This window comes from Gossypium arboreum, chromosome 10 (assembly GCF_025698485.1).
Source record: "Gossypium arboreum isolate Shixiya-1 chromosome 10, ASM2569848v2, whole genome shotgun sequence".
Taxonomy (NCBI): Eukaryota; Viridiplantae; Streptophyta; class Magnoliopsida; order Malvales; family Malvaceae; genus Gossypium; species Gossypium arboreum.
In genome coordinates this window covers 108,593,855-108,610,923 of record NC_069079.1, presented here as the reverse complement: position 1 = coordinate 108,610,923, position 17,069 = coordinate 108,593,855, and positions in this window count along the sequence as shown.

The following is a 17,069-nucleotide window of genomic DNA, read 5'->3' as shown; positions in this document are numbered from 1 at the left end:
GATATACATTCGGGTGTTTGTTATTCTGTTATCTATGATATTCTACTTGTATTTGGCTATAGGGCGAGTTATATATTATGAGGAGGAAGTATTCTTTGAAAAGCGATATTTCGCCAATATATTAGTAGCAATGCTGCGATTATTTTGAAAAGTGTCGTATGAAAACTATGTGGTGTGTAGAGCTGGGCGGGTGTTTTATACCCCACGTGGTGTGTTAAGATGGTTGGAGTTGGTGTGTACAGGATGGGAGTAGGATTTTGCATATCTATATATATATGTGATTCTGTTATTATTCTGATTCTGCAAAAGATTTACATCTGTATCTATTCTGCCATGAGATTGAATCTGAATATCTGTTTATGTATGCGTTACACACTGAGTTATCAAAACTCACTCTCTCGTTGTCTGTTTTATTCAGGTAACCCTCAGACTTAGGCCGGTCTGTGTAACGGAAGCTCGGATGTAACTACTTTTCTGTAAAACTCTATTTTTGTAAAATTTGCTTAAACTTTTTTATTTTGAGACTATTTTAATTTTGGGACTCTTTGGACATTTGGGTGTAATTTAGGATTTTGGTTTTGGTTTTATAGCATAAACATTCAATAAAGAGATTTATGAAAACAATTGTTTTATACAATAAACTATTTTCAAGAAAACAAACTCGGTTTCCAAATTATAATAACATAAGAACTTCCGTTGCAATTTATTTGCTTTATTTGAAAGTGTAAACAATCGACGGATTTAACTAATAAACATAACAACATGTTTAATAAGAGTACTCTTTCATTAACAACGATATACAATGTTTTCAAAATGATAAGGTTGGTTTTATAACTTTTCTTCGTAATATTCCTAAATTCGGCCATAACGCTCGGCCAGGTTTGGGGTGTTATATCTTGCAGTCCATTATCAAATAAGAAGTCTCAGAATAAATGATCAATACCAATTCGATTCCCTGTACCTCTTTTTTTTTCTTTACAGGAGACAACAGCATTGAAGTCGCCCCCAAAAAGTCATGGTACCTCCTCTTCAGGAGCCAACAAAGAAAAATGGTTCCACAAAGTTCTTCGTTTCACAACGTTTAGGCTTGCATAAACAATAGTGAAGAAGACACTTTGTTTCATTCCTTGACTGGTATATTGACAATGAATAAGCTGATTTGAGACCTCAACAATATCAATCACTAGTTTCTCACTCCAAAGAAGCCAAATACCCCTTAAGAACCCTTTTGTTTCAACCTTATACAAGAAATCAAAGCTAGTTCTCCGTATAATATCATTAGCTTTCCTTTCACTCACTCTCGTTTCCATCAACACCAAAATATCAAGCTTATATATTTTTAAAATAATCTTTAAAACAGCACCAAACTTAGAACTAGCAGCTCATTGGCAATTCCAGCAAATAATTTTAAAATCCATAAAAGAGAACAAATAAAGATATCCACACTTACTGAGAGGCTGAAAATGGCTAAATTGGTGAGCGATCCAAAGCACATTGCTCAACATCTTCCTTTTGGTGCATCCAATCCTCCATAACTAAAACTCTCATCAAGTTATCCATACCAAACTATCAGGCACAACTTCCATAGGAGCTTTATTCTCACAGTCAATCCCAAAAGTCTTGTTCGAATCATCAAGTTTCTTCAAAAGAGATTCCACCCATTCAACAATGATTGGTTTATTTTGCAACTTGTGCTCCACCCATGCTTCGTGTATACATTCTCTAACCAACTTTCTCTTCAACAACAACCACCTTATGACGCATGCTCTGAAGACTTGGTGGTTTTTCGAAAATAACATGAATTTTACATTCAATTCCTACAGGACTCATCCCACTCGATCCACCTGTCGTTCCATCCAATGAGTTATTAATATTATTTGGCCCATGCACGCCACTTATCAAATTATTCATCCAGCCCAACTTCACACTTTCTTTTCGTAAAGTTATTTTAGCCACATCATTATTTTTAACCATTAATCTCTCATTTCCCTGTATCCCTTTTCATTTATTTTTTTGCTTTCCATTTTTAGTTTCCTTAATAGTAGTAATATTTTCAATAGCATATCCTGATAAACCTGTAAAATTTGGCTCCTCCAAATCAACTAGGACATCAAATTACGTATTTTTAGGAGTTGCCTCACCTATAGCAGGATTTTTTTCCATTGTTGGTCACTATCGCTAGTTTTGTTAGTCGACGCTTCCGACTAGACGCTTGCATCCATGGGTCATAGCAACTCTGTCCAGCAGCAATATTCTTAATAGTCGATGGCGAAGGTCAAAAATAATCATAGTAGGAATTACCACCTCTGTTTCTTTAACAACCATCGAACACTTTTCTTGATTGTGTCCATAACAACCACACTGATAATATATCGATGGCAAGCCCTCATATTCCACATTATATGGAGTACCATTAATGCCAACAAATTCTTTCAAAGGCTTATTAAGATCTATAACGATGGCAAACCTTGCAAATTTACCTTTTCGCCTTGTTGTGGTATTATAGTCCACTTTAACAACTTTACCCAAGGTCCTTGTTATGAATCTCAATAGCTTCTTATTATAAATCTATAGGGTAACCTTGGCAGCCACATCTACATGACAAGCTTAAATGGGTGTTGTTCCTTTGTGGAGAAAGCACGGCTCCATGATTGGATCATGAGATAATTTTCAAAGACCACCCAAGGCTCCTTAGTCAATGTTTTGGTATAATCCTGACTCATTGAGAATTTCACAAGGTAATAGTCATTCTCAATATTGATCACCTAGAAAACCCCAATAGGTTTCCAAAGGGCTTGGATTATATTGATTAGAGCTCTGTAACTTATCGTTCTTCCCAACAATATGACAACCACAATCTTTTCCATACTTTTGACTAAGATTTCAAGCACATATTTAGAAAAGAAGATCTTTGGATATGGTCCATCAGTGGAAACCCTAACATCTTCTTCCAAAAGTTCAAAGTCATCATCATCCAAGAGACTTGTTGCATCTCCCACTTTATTTGCAACATTAGCCATAAGTTTCTCTTTGAAAGACTACTTCTCAGAACTCATTTCTTCCCTAATTAGATCCCCTAGAATAAGGACATCAAAATCCTTATTTTGAACTTTCTTGGTTGCCCGTTCAATCCCCAATGAGATCGATGAGCCAAGACATTCAATAACCGACAAAGGAGCGGTAGTTGCGACCATAAGAGAACGCAAAATTAGAATATGATGTTTTTGTTTAGTTAAATTTGGCTCTTAATATTTTAAAAATAGTTAAAATTTAATCATCAATTTTTAAGAAATTTTTTTCAAATATTATGATTTGCTTACAGTGAGTCTAATTACAACTATCATGTTTTTAAAAACTAATTGTTAGCTTATTACGTTTTAATTTTACAATTCTATTATTATTGAAATTAAAAAATTTATTACATACAATCAATTCGTGCATCACATGAGAAAAAAAACTACTTGTAAAATTTGCTTCGCTTTTATTCTTTACCTTACAAATGTTAAAACTTATAGTATTTTATTTTAGTGATAAATTAATGCATTTCTCTAATAAATTAACTTCTTATACATTTCTCAATTGAAAAATTAAATTTAGAAAGGAGTAATAAGTAGATAGAGCTTCGACAAAAGAAACAAAGAAAGAAAGATTATTTTACTAAAACATGTTATTTGTTATGATTTAAGGTCAAATTTGACTATAATGATATTTTTTTTTCTAAAAATAACATTTCAGGCGAAATGTAATAAACAAAATATAATATAATAGGTAAAATGCTAATTTCTTTCGACTAATAATAAATTATATGTAGTTGAATGATATTTAAAGAATAAAAAATTTACCATACATGTATGTATGTAGAAATCACGTATTTAGAATATACATATATGTTTAAAAATAACATATAATAAATATTGAAAAGTATGATTTGGAACTAATTAATAATAACACATTAAATATGTACTATATTAAAATAAAAAATAGATTAAATTGTGAGTAAAACTAAATTTAAACACAAAACACATTAGCTTAAGAACACTAAATGCATATAATTGTTTATCATTATTTTGTCATCAATCTTAAGTTGTTATCATGCTCACGTGTGACACTAATACAATCAACAACATTATTCATATACACAAATATATAAAATTTAGAACACAAATATATTTATTAAAATTTCAAATAAAAATTAAAAATTATTTTAGTTCAAATGGTAAATGAAAATGTTTTTTTTTTTATTTATGGATGATATCTTTGGTTCAAATCTCATTACGGATCAATTTTATTGATTTATAAAAATATAAAAAGATGAAAACATTACAAAATAAATTTTTGGTAATTCCTTAACTGAATTGGTACTGCTTACATAATGTAAAAGTATTAAAAGAAGAATTTTAAGCACCCTTGGAAATGTAACAGTATTAAGTTAAGGTAATTTTCAAAATATAAATAATAAAAAATGTTACAATACTTTTGAGAATATTAGATTCGGGATGAAGCCAAAAAATAATTTAGGGATGAAATCAAATTATAAATATTACGAGAATAAAATTACAATTTCACTATTTGAATAACTTATATTTTATCATTTTAAAAGATTAAATTAAAATTTAATTATTTTAAGGGCAAAAGTATAATTTTAACTTTACTCATTTAAAATTTTAAAATATCGAAATAAAAAATTCTATTTTAAAAGAGACTATGGACCCTACCATCTCCTAAATACGCACTTGATGAAATTACTTAAGCAAAATGTCCCATATTAGTAATATCATATTGGAGGCTCAAAATAATTTTCTATGTAAAGTGATTTTGAAATATAAAATTATCACTAATAATTTTAAACTTCGTCAATCAAACCTGAAATGAAAGAAAAAATTACTTAGAAAATTATTTATAAACTATTAGACTTTTTAATGATGCTATACGCGAACAACTACAAATACAATTCCCTCCTTTGATAAGCTTTACATTGGATGCCAAAGGTTTCATAAAATCCCACACCCAACAAACTGAAAGGATAAATTTAAAAAAATAAAAAATAAAGGTTTAAGCTTCAATTTGAATCATCATTGGGTTTGCGGACTATAGAAAGTGCCATGTTTAATGATCATAAAATCTCCACAATTTCACATGCTCAGCATCACCCCTCAACTTGTCAATTTGATTTTTTTTTTCTTTCTTGGACATGTAAGATCATGGCTATCACTTCCTCTTTTTAAGATTGATTAATGGTAATATTTCAATCAATTCTTTTTTTTTTTGATCTTTCATAGATGTATTAGGTTCGATTTCCTTTTTTACATAAATTATATGTGACTTGTCTTTAAATATATTCGACTTAAATCTTATCGTGTATATACTTTTTAATATATTTCAAATATTGATATGATGGGGCTCTATGATAATTACCATTAAATCAAAATTTCACTAATATTACCAATAATCAAATAACTCATTTGCATTGACATCATTTCAAACCGTAAAAATATCATGGAGGCTTCTACATTAAAAGTCAGATTTTATTTTATCTTCTCTACTAAAAAAATAGGTAAATTAATACATGTATGTTAGACCAAAAAAGTACATTAGTCCTTTGGAATAAAAATTGGCGTGATAGACGGAATAACTAGACAGTAACATATGGCGTGCCACATGTACCTTATGTTAATCTATATGAACTAATTTTTAACAGTAGACTTGAATAGAATTTTTAACAGAATTACCAATTTACTTTTTTATTTAACATACAAAGACTAATTTATTTATTTTTAAATAAAAAAATAAAATACAATTTAACTTCTAATATAAAGATTCTATAATACTTTTACCCTTTTTAAACAGCAAAGTTAGAAGCAAGGGAGGGTAGAATTATGGGAATATAATATGTTAATTACATGGAGCAAGGTAATGGACTGTGGTGGGAAGTTTCTGGGGTATGAGTAGGAAGTGCAAGGCTGGCAAAGTGTACTATAAATAAGGCTGGAGATGTGGATCTAATTGCCAATGTTTCCAACATTGGCAAAGGTTGAGGGTCACCCCTAGCCCCCTCCCCCCTCTCTCTTCTACTTGACGTTGTAGAGAAAATAATAATAATAATTTGAGCATTTAATCAAAAAAGAAGTGCCTCCTAGCTTCACCCTGGATGAAATATTATAAAGTGAAATATGATGATTATATGAAACGTAAGTAGTTTTCCCTTCAATAATTTGAAAGAATGATAGAAAGAGAAGGCGGGCGTCGGGGAGGCAACCATTTGTTCCTACCTCACGTGCTTAATAGCTTTGTTTTCTTAAGACAACAATTCCAATTTTATAAAAAATACTATTTATGAAGTATATATTTTCAAGATTTAACACATGTATAATTTATATATGACTTAATTACCCTTATAGATCCAATTATTTCTTAATAAAAAATAAGATAGGCGTCTCAAACTTTATTGTAAAATTAATGTATTATCCGATAATTATGTTGAATATAAGGCATATAATTGGAAGCACTCACTTTTAAAATGAATAATTTGGTGATTGGGTTATGGCTGTGAAAGGGACGTATTACAAAGGAACAACGCACGTACGATGCAAAGCGTAGGTCCGTCAACTCTCCGCGTTAGTTTTTTTTTTTTTTTGGTGGGGGGACCCACTCATTGGTCCAACACGTCACGTCTTTCCCCACCGCTGCTGACGTGGACATCCCTAAAGCGGGATTGTGGGTCCCCTTCCTTTCCCCTCAATGTGGGCCCCCTAATCCCTTGTGTCAGTCCCCTAAGTTGTCACTTAGCTGGATTTTTGTTGTTTCCGTAAATATGTTGGTAATTTAATCAATTTGACCCATGTCTGTAGGTAAAAATTTTGAAGAGCTCAAAAATCAAAATCTTTTCCGATTTTATTAATTACATTACATCTTAAATTAATATAATGAAGAAACGCAAAGTGTTGTATTTATAGATATATGATTGTAACACCTTGAATGCTTAGCGTAAAAGTTAAATTTAGGATTACAATATTTTAATTTAGTATATAATGAGAAATGCGTATATAAGAAAGCAAGTTATATCCAACTTCCTTCATAACCACAAACATATGAAGAAATGATTAGACGAAAATTTAAAATAAAATAAAATAAAATAAAAAACCAAAGTAAAAGAATCCAAAATATCATTGAAATCCACGTGACATAAGATTATCAGAACAGTAATAATAGAAGAAAATTTTCACAAAAACAAAACTGAGGCAGTGGAACTCATCATTCGAGCGAAGCACAAAGAATAAAAAAGGAAAAAGGATAGTAAAAGATTGGGAAAGTTTTTTTTCTCTCAAAACAAAAAGCAGTTTTGGACTTTTGTCCAATTTCTTTCTAGCGACACGTGTCAAAGTCCCCAAAATTATTTGATGTGACCTCAAATTTATTTTATAATTTTAGAATAAATCTTCTTACACTTAAACACTGATTCATTCTTTAAATATCATTAAGCAGCCTATGTTGAGGACTTGCTAGAAAATATGAGAGAAATTTTGGGAATGTTTAGTGTAATTAACCCTACAGATATTACTTAAAGATCATTCTATTTGATTTGTGTACTTAATTGAAACAAATTAGTTGATATAATTATATAAAGGGGGGAATCAAAGTTATGCAACTTACAAGAAAAATATTCCATAAAAATTGTGATTTCTTAAAAGCATCTCCTTCCCCATAAAAAGGTAAAAGCAATAAATAAAATTATTATTAAAATCATTGATTTAAAATCTTAAATCCCATTTGCTTTGTAGGAGTTGGGGAGAAAGAAAACTGCGACAGTTTGGAGTTTTGTTGGGGTTTGGAGCAAGGGACTTAAAATAAAGTTGGAAATCAAAATGGGGATAAAACCAAAGTTCCTTTTAGACAGTGAAAGACTCAAAACACATTCATAGCAAAATATAATTAATAATGATAATTAAATAAAAAGGTTTTAAACAGGGAATATACTCTTTGCAGTAACAGCTGCATGCTCTGCTACTTTTTACCATTTTTTCTCTCTGCTTTTCTTCCACTCCGAAAGCTAATGTCCTCTAATGCATTTCTTAATTTCCTATTTTCTCTTTTAATAATCTTTATTATATTATATTATGTTTTTCAATAACTTTTCAATTTCTACATAAGATTTTTTATTTTTTTTATGTTTCATCATAAATTACAAAATTGTTAATTGAGTCATATTCGAGAGTATCAAAATTCTCTATTTTCTTTAGATATAATTAAAATTACTTACAAGTTGCATGAAAAAATTACTTTTAAGTAAATGTAGTTTTAATTTTGTATGTAATTTAATCTATACTAAAGTATAAATAGAGGCACTTAACTCTTGTTTTTTTACTCAAGATATCTATTGAAGCAAGCCCAATGACTAGCCTTTCTCGTTTAATATGCCCATTAAGGGGGTAGACGCTGTTGAGAAGAACTAAGTATGTTAGAGAATACTTGTTTCCCTTTTTGTGTAATTGAAATGGGCAATAATAGGTGAAGATTAAACTTGCCTTCTACTATTATATGAGTAAGATTACATTCAATATCTCATCCAATTAGGATGGTTTACAATTCTCACACAATGGTGGCTCTCTCTCTATTTTTCTCTCTTCGTGAACTCACTTGTGGTTGAGTTTTAATGCTTCTCCCTCTCTACCAAAAGCCTTCGCAAAGCCTTATTTTTATAGTAGAGCAATGGGGTTCCCAAAAGACATCATTCATAGCTTTTAGACAAATCCACCATAAATTGATGAATTTAGGAAATGTAAATTGAGTTAATAACATGCATGAATGTGGATGATTTATCCCCTAAACATGTGATACACCTCCCTTGAAATAAAGTTCATCTCTCTACTTCCTAATTAAGAAAGGATGCACCCAAGAGATCCCCCATTTCTTGATTTAATTAGGGATAACAAGCAAACTGGATCCTTGACAACATTCTTCAAACTTTTTGGTCGGAATCACCTTTGTCATCATATCAAACCAGTTATCATCAATGTGAACTTTATTTAGTTCAAGCAATTCTTCTTCTAATAAATCTCGTATCCAATGATAATGTACATTTTTGAAGCTTTGATTGCCAAGAGACATCTCCCCCTAAAAAATAGCCACATACCTTGAAGTTGATTTTCTTAAGTCAACATTTCCAACCATATCCACATCTGAATACCTACTTAGTTCTGGCTTCCCTTTTCCAAAGCACAAACATCTCTTTAATGTGGCACATAGATGCTAGAAAATCTGTTTCACAGCCTCCTAGTGGATTTTACCTAAATTGAAGAGGAATCGATGCACCATTCCAACAGCATGGGCAATGTCGAGTTTGGTACAGATCATGGCATACATAAGACTCTCAACTGCAGATAAATATGAAACTTTTTCCATTTCTTCTTTCTTTTTCTCACTTGTGGAACTTTGACTTCTGCTCAACTTGAAATGTCCAACAAGTGGAACACTAATTAGTTTAGACTTGTGTATGTTGAATCTTTGAAGAACTTTCTCAATGTATTGTTCTTGAGATAGCCATAATAACTTCTTAGAATGATTTCTAATTATATTAATTCCAAGGATTTATTTTGTTGGGCCCAAATCTTTCATGGCAAAGGAATTACTTAAGACCTTATTAAGAGCTGTAATTTTCTTTTTTCTTGCCCAACAATTAACATATCATCAACATAAAACAATAATATGACAAAATCTCAATTATCATACCTTTTCGCAAAGACACAATGGTCAGTATGGGTCTTCTTAAACTGATGCTAAGTCATAAAAGAGTCAAACTTCTTGTATCATTGTCATGGTGCCTGTTTAAGACCATAAAGGCTCTTTTTGAGTCGACACACTAAGTTTCTTTTCCTGACACTATAAACTCCTTAGGTTGTTCCATATAAATCTCCACTCCTAAATCTCGATGGAGAAATATCATTTTCATATCAAGTTGTTCAACGTCTTATTCTAGACTAGCAACCAGACCAAGTATAACTCGAATAGATGACATATTGACCATAGACGAAAAAATTTCTTCAAAATCAATCCCCCTTTATTTCTAATTGCAGCCTATGACAACAATTCTAGCCTTGTACCTGGGCTTCTTATTGTTCTATTCAATTTTGAGTTTGTATACCTATTTATTTTTCAAAACGCGCCTTCTTATGGGTAACTCCACAAGATCATAAGTTTGGTTATCATGCAAAGATTGCATTTCTTCTTGTATGGCTTTTAACCATTCTTTTTTGTAATCATCATTCATTGCATCATCAAAACTTTGATGCTCTCCCTCGTTGACGATTGTCACATACTAACTTGAAGGATTTTTATTCGATGGTCTCCTTTCATATACCGATCTCCTTACTTTTGGTTAAGGTGTAACTTCTGGTTCACTTGTCTCAATAGGCTGGTTTTTATTTATTTTTGTTGATGATTCCTTTATTAATGACTCGCCATTTTCATTATGGTTTTCAGTATCTCTGTATTCAGTAGTTTCATGTCTTACGATTGGTAGTGCATCATGAACAATACGAGTACTGACCTTAGACATAGGGCTCCCTGGTTACTTAGCGTCTTCAATGGTTAGTCCTCGAAAAACACAACATCTCGACTTTTAACAATATTTTTCTTTACAGAATTTCATAGTCAATAACCTAACTCATCTTGAGGTGTGCCAAGATTGATGCACTACTTTGTCTTTATATCAAGTTCATCCTTAGAAATATGGACAAAAGCTCGACAACCAAACACCTTAAAGTGTTCATATGACGCCTTTTTGCCTATCCATACCTGCTCTGGGATATCTTCATCCAAAGCACCAGAAAAAGAATGATTGATGAAAATTACGACAGACTTCATTGCTTTTCCCCAAAAAATTTAGACAATTTAGCATTTGAAAGCATGCTTCGAACTCTTTCTTTAATGGTTCAATTCATTCTCTCAGTCACACCATTTAATTATGGTGTCTTGGGTGGAGTCTTTTCAAGCCTAATGCCATATGATTTGCAATATGCTTCAAAAAGGCTTTGATACTCTCCCCCATTATCAGCTCTCATACATTTCAACTTTTTTCCAATCTCACGTTCCACTTTAGCATGAAATTCCTTGCATGATTCAAGTACCTGGCCTTTTATTTTCAACAAGAATACCTAAACTTTTCTTGAATGGTTATCAATAAAGGTGACAAAATATATTGTTGATTACTTCGAAAAAATAAAATTCAATGTTGGTAAACAATGATGTAAGCTTTAAGTGATTTACCTTTCACCTCTAGAAGAAACTCTTTTCGAGCAAGGATTTGTAATCCCTTTTCACTCATGTGCCTTAGCCTCTTATGCCATAGCTCCAAATATGAGTTATAATAGGAAACATTGGTTTCTCCCTTGCGTAACCTTCCTTGTGTTATGTACAAAAAACCTTGCTTGCTTCCTTTAGCAATAATCATGTTATTTCTAATGAGTCTCAATTTTCCTCCACTAAAATGATTCATATAACCAACATCATCTAACTTTACAATTGAAATAAGATTAAGACGCATATCTGGCACATGCCTAACATCCTTTCATATGATTTCACAATTAGTATTGGTCTTCATGATGACTTTGCCAATACCCACAATCTTGCTTATTACTTAATTTCTCATTTTCATCGTACCAAAATCACCACTTTGGTATGTTGAGAAAAAATATCTATGTAGGGTTACGTGAAATAAAGCTTTCGAGTCAACAATCCACAAGCAATCATCATGAGTAATGTTAAGATAGTTAACTTCCCCAAACAGAAAGATTCCATCTTCTTCTTCATTCGCAACTATGATGAATGTACTATTCTCTTCCTTTTTTTTGGATCAATTTAGTCGAATTTGATTGTCCCGTTATTTTGGTCTTTTTTGAGATTTCGATACTCCAAATTCTTGTGATTGGGTTTGTTGCAATATTAACAAATAATTTTAGAACAAGATCTAGATCGCCCACGAGACTTGTCATAGCCTCGGGTTTTATTTCTTCCACGATTCTCATTCCTTCCATGATTCTCCACCATATTGACTTTTGATTGACTAGGTAAATCTTGTTCCTCCCTCCTAGCCTCTTCATTCATCAAACTATTTGAAACAGTGTTCGTTGTGAGCTTTTCTTCCAATGCTGAGTTGCTCAAAGTAACAATAAGAGTGTTCTAACTCTCTAGTAAAGAGCTTAGTAATAATAGGGCCTGTAATTCATCATCAATCTTCATATCTATCTTGATTAGTTGATTCACAATCCTATTTAAAGTGTTTAGATGCTCAATCATGCTTTGGCCATCTTTGTACTTAAGTTTTACCAAGCGTTTCACTAGATGGGCCTTATTTCGAGGTGTCTTCTTCTAGATGATAGACTCTAGTTTTGTCCATAATTCTTAGGTATTGATGTATGTGGACACATGCTCGAACAAACTTCGATCAACCTACTTGCAAATCATGGCCACCGTCTTTCAATTTAAAACCTCCCATTCTTTTACATTCTTTTATTCGGGCATTGTCTCATTTGTAATTGGCTCATATAAATCTTTGCAATAAAGATGATCTTCTATCATTGGCTTCTAATAGGACAAATTATCTACCATGAGTTTGAACATGTCACCGTCATGAGTAAAACTTTTTTCTATTTTAATGACACAAGATAAATGATGGCTATTACAACCTAGCTCTTGATACCGCTGTTGGGAAGAACCGAGTATGTTAGATAATACTTCTTTCCCTCTTTATGTAATTGAAATGGGCACTAATAGGTGAAGATTAAAGAGAACAAGAACATACAAAAATTTTGTTGAATTGGAAAACCCATTTGGGAAAAACTACGAGATTTTAGTCCAGTGCAAACTTGCCTTCTATTATATGAGTAGGATTACATTCAATATCTCATCCAATTAGGAAGGTTTACAATTCTTATACAATGGTGGCTCTCTTTCTATTTTTCTCTCTTGGTGAACTCACTTGTGATTTAGTTTTGATGTTTCTCCCTCTCTACACAAAAACCTTCCTAAAGCCTCATATTTATAGTAAAGCAATGGGGTTCCCAAAAGACATCATTCATAGCTTTTAGACAAATCCACTATAAATGGATGAAGTTGAGGAATGTAAATTGAGTTAATAACATATATGAATATGGATGATTCATCCCAAACATGTGATATAGCTCCTTTGGAATAAGATTCATCTCCCTAATTCCCGATTAAGGAGGGATGCGCCCAACATATGCTAGCCACGAGATTTAAAGCTACTCATTACCCAGGGCGAAGGTTGAACCCTCAATCACTGGTTAAGGTAAGAGAGACTCTTATCATCTCACCTAACTCCCGTGGTTAAAGGCATTTAACTTTTATGTTATGTTTTTTGTTTTTTTGGGTAATAAACTTTTATGTTATGTTGAATCAAATATATAATCCAACTTTTAAGACTAGTTTTATTCTATCTTTTCTTTTGTATTTATATGTCAAATTAAAAGGTATTAATTTTAAAAATAAAAACAAAGAACAAATTCAATATTAAATAATTTAAGAAACATGCTTAAGCAAATGAAAGTTTTTAAAGAGAAAAGATTCATTAATATGTATTTGTGGAAAGCTAACGGTTAACTATAGGTTTAGAAAGATGAAAAAAGAAAGGGTTTTGGTTTGTGGTGTTGGTGGTCGGAAACAACCAACAACTGAGCAGCAATGGCAGTAAGGAAATAAAATAAAGTTTTAAGTTTTTCTTAAAAAAGTTTTTGGCACAATAATAAAGTAATTATTTCAATCAAGTTTGTATTTTAGAGCTAATACTATAAAAAAAATTATCTAAATATCACCTTCGATTCAAATAAGATTAGGTTCCTATCGAAAATGATTAAAGATAATTGTGGTTATACAATCATTCTTTAATACATTGATATATAAACCACAAGCATCCAATACATTAGGAATAAAGGAAAAAAAACGTATAAAATAAGTACAAATAACACTAGTGATATGTAACCGTTACGAATACAAAGCTATATTATTAGGGGTTAGCCATTAGACTGGATCTCTCAAACTAGTGCATTGGATTTTACACCAACAATCTTATTCTTCTTAGATAATTTGAGAAATCTCATAAAATGTCAATCCTCTAAATAAGACATAAATAAAAGGATAATTATTTGGTAAACTAATCCTTAAAATATTTAACTACATAAACAAGGTTGAGATTTTACTATGTGATCTAAAAATTATATTTAAAATTTAAATAAATAAATAAGATATATAGCAAAATCTTAACCTCACTTATGAAATTAAAATTGTTCACCACTTATTTATTAAATAATTACCCTAAATAAAAGATTAATTATATTAGTAGGAAAAGAATATATAAAACAAATTTGAGGAGATTTTTCTTTTCCATTTTCTTAGGACTTTTACAGAGAATTGATACTATTTGCTGGGATGATAGCTTTCTAAAGAAATTAAAAATAATAATAAAAAATAAAATCTTTGTTTAATAAAATAGGTGAATATTCTAAAAGCTTGGAGTAGAAATCATATGTACTTTTTATTTATAAAATTACAAGTATAAACTATAATTATAATTGTATTATAAACACTTAAATTAAATCTAATTAGCTAAAGATAATTTGAAAATTTTAGTATGAAATTGATTAAGATTGTTAAAATTATGAAACAAATAAAATAAAATTAGTATTGGTATTAAAAGTAAGGAATATATTTGTTTTAAGCTATACACCAATTATTTTTCCATTCCCCACTTAACAATATAATTCATCAAACATTTATATTTAGTTGTTAAATTAAGTTTATTTGTAATGATATTTTAAAATTTTCAAATAAAATTAACTAATTAGGTAATAAATATTTTGAAAATTTTAGTATCAAATTGTTTCAAATCACCATTTTATTTTTATTAAATGGCTTAATTTATGATTTAATCCCTACAGTATATTTATTTTTTACTTTGGTACTTAAATTTTCTTTTCTCAATTTGAAACCTAAAGTATCAATTTTCTCTATTTTTGATCTATTTTGTAACAGATGCTAAAAAAACTATTAGACAACTTTGGCCAATGAAAAAGCACCACGTGGCATATGTTTGGCCAATAGATATATGTCATGTGGCAATATTAAAAACACTTTTGACTTTTACCGCCATGTGGCGCTATTACAACAAGCCATATATCTTTTTTAGTATTATATATATTATATTGATTAAAATGTAAAAAATCATATATAATATATAATTTTAAAATATTTATAATAAAATTTTAAAATATATAATTATAAATTTAAAAAATAAAAATAATATGTAAAAGTTGAAAAAATTATAAAATTAAAAAGTATTTAAATTTCAAGTAATTGCAACAATTACTTGAAATTTTAATTTTTTAGAATTTTAGAATTATAGATTTTAGAATTTTATAAAAGAATTAAACCTTTTTTAATTTCATTTTTTATAATTTTACAATTTTGTAATAATATTATTAATTTCAACTAATTTTTTAATTATCATATTTTTAATAATTTATATGTTTTTCTAGCTTATATATATATTTCTAAATTTCTTATATATTTATTTTCATTTTAAATTTTTTAATGTGTATATACATTTAATAAAAAAATTGTTGTTTTACATAAAGACACCACGTAACACTTCGTGATTGGCTATAAGAATTTTTTTAACGTTGGTCAAAAAATGGACAAAAAAATATAATGAAGGTATATTTTAGGCACCAAAGTGGGAATTTGAGTGTACTTTAAGTATCAAATCGAGACAAAAAAATTTAGATATCGAAATGGAAAAACAAGTATACTTTAATAGGCTTAATTGTGAAATAACTTATATTAAACTAACAAAAAAAAGAGGATTGTTAAAATTACGAAACAAATAAAACAAAATTGTTATTAGTATAAAAAAAGTGAATATATATATATATATATATATATATATATATATATATTAAACCGTACGTCAATTATTTGTGGATTCCTTAACAATATAGTGTTGTTGGTTTTTTTAGTTTTTCCAAATAAAATTTAAAGCAACTTGTGGATTCTATTCCTATATTTTATAAATTAATAATTAATTTTATTTATCAGATATTTATTTTTAATTGTTAAATTGAAGTTTACTTACAATGATATTTTAAAATTGTCAAATAAAATTTAACAATTAACCTTTGTGGACTTTTTTTCTTTCTCACTAAATAATCATCACCACATCATTTCGTTACGTATTTTCATTTTTATTTTTTTGTTTTCTATATTTATTTGTCTTGCTATTTTTATTATGTTTCATAATAAAATATAAAATTCTTATTTAGATAATGATCGTTAGTGTCGAGATTTTTATGTCGTACGAATTTTTAAAGAATTTCGAATTGAATTATTTAGTGATAATTATGTATGCAACTCAACATTAATCATTTATATAATTTAGCAAGTTAATTAAAATATGAGGAATATAATTTAATGTATACCAAAGTATAAATAAAGGGCACTCAACTTTTATGTTATGTTGAATCAGATGAATAACCCAACTTTAAAGACTAGTTTTATTCTTTTGTATTCATATGTCTAAGTTAAAAGGTACTAATAACAACAACAACAAATTCAACATAAAATTTACTAATTTAAGAAACATGCTTAAGCAACTCAAAGTTTGTTTTATTAAGGGAAAGATTCATTGGTATGTGTTTTTGTGGAAAATCAACCGTAGGTTTTGAAAGAATGGGTTTTGTGTCGGTGGTCGGTGAACAACCAGCAGCCGGCGGTGGCGGCAAGGGGAAAAAATTGAAACTTCAAGGCTTTTTTGACTTTTGGCATAATAATAGAGTAATTATTTGGACCTAATTTTAAATTCTAAAGTGAATATTGTTGAATATAACTTTTAGTCTGATCAGAAATAAACTCAAAAATAAAATAAATTAGGAGATTTATTGTTGGCTAAAAGGAAAAATGTCTGCTCATAATAAATACGAATACAAAGCTATATTATTGGGCGTTAGTGATTAGATCAAATCTCTGAAATTAATATATTAAATTTGACACTAATACTTTTGTTC